The sequence below is a fragment of the Mustela lutreola genome, chromosome 1 (assembly GCF_030435805.1).
Source record: "Mustela lutreola isolate mMusLut2 chromosome 1, mMusLut2.pri, whole genome shotgun sequence".
NCBI classification, from domain to species: Eukaryota; Metazoa; Chordata; class Mammalia; order Carnivora; family Mustelidae; genus Mustela; species Mustela lutreola.
The window spans coordinates 8,371,818-8,373,305 of NC_081290.1; positions in this window are offsets into that span (position 1 = coordinate 8,371,818).

The window sequence follows — 1,488 nt, forward strand, 5'->3', positions numbered from 1 at the left end:
GTTTTCTCTTTTTTTTTTTAAATTTTTTTTTTTTCTGAACTTCTTTTTATCCTTTTTCTTCCCCCCATTATTTGGGGTCTCTTCTGATTTGGTTAAAGCACATTTTCCTGGGGTCTTTGCCACCCTTTTAGTATTTTATTTGCTCCTTCATATATTCTTATCTGGACAAAATGACAAGGTGGAAAAAATCACCACACATAAAGAAAAAAAAAGAACAAGAGGCAGTATTGAAGGCTAGGGACCTAATCAATACAGACATTGGTAATATGTCAGATCTAGAGTTCAGAATGACTTCTCAAGGTTCTAGCCGGGCTCGAAAAAGGCATGGAAGATATTAGAGAAACCCTCTCCGGAGAGATAAAAACCCTTTCTGGAGAAATAAAAGAACTAAAATCTAACCAAGTTGAAATAAAAAAAGCTATTAATAAGGTGCAATAAAAAATGGAGGCTCTGACTGCTAGGCTAAATGAGGCAGAAGAAAGAATTAGTGATATAGAAGACCAAATGACAGAGAATAAAGAAGCTGAGCAAAAGAGGGACAAATACTGGACCACGAGGGGAGAATTCAAGAGATAAGTAACACCATAAGACGAAACACCATTAGAATAATTGGGATTCCAGAAGAAGAAGAAAGAGAGAGGGAAGCAGAAGGTATATTGGAGAGAATTATTGTAGAGAATTTTCCTAATATGGCAAAGGGAACAAGCATCAAAATCCAGGAGGTGCAGAAAACCCCCCTCAAAATCAATAAGAATAGGTCCACACCTCGTCACCTAATAGTAAAATTTACAAGACTTAGTGACAAAGAGAAAATCCTGAAAGCAACCTGGGAAAAGAAGTCTGTAACATACAATGGTAAGAATATTAGATTGGCAACAGAATTATCCACAGAGCCCTGGCAGGCCAGAAAGAACTGGCATGATATATTCAGAGCACTAAACAAGAAAAACATGCAGCCAAGAATACTCTATCCAGCTAGGTTATCATTGGAAATAGAAGGACAGATAAAAAGCTTCCAGGACAAACAAAAACTGAAAGAATTTGCAAACACCAAACCAGCCCTACAGGAAATATTGAGAAGTGTCCCCTAAGCAAAGAGAGAGCCTAAAAGTAGTAGATCAGAAAGGAACAGAGACAATATACAGTAACAGTCACCTTACAGGCAATACAATGGCACTAAACTCATATCTCTCAATAGTTACCCTGCATGTTAAATGCCCCAATCAAAAGACACGGGGTATCCGAATGGATAAAAAAACAAAACCCATCAATATGCTGCCTACAAGAAACTCATTTTAGACCCGAAGACACCTCCAGATTTAAAGGGAGGGTGTGGAAAACAATTTACCATGCTAATGGACATCAGAAGAAGGCTGGGATGGCAATCCTTATAATAGATCAATTAGATTTTAAGCCAAAGACTATAACAAGAGATGAGGAAGGACACTATATCATACTCAAAGGGTCTGTAATACAAGAAGATCTAAC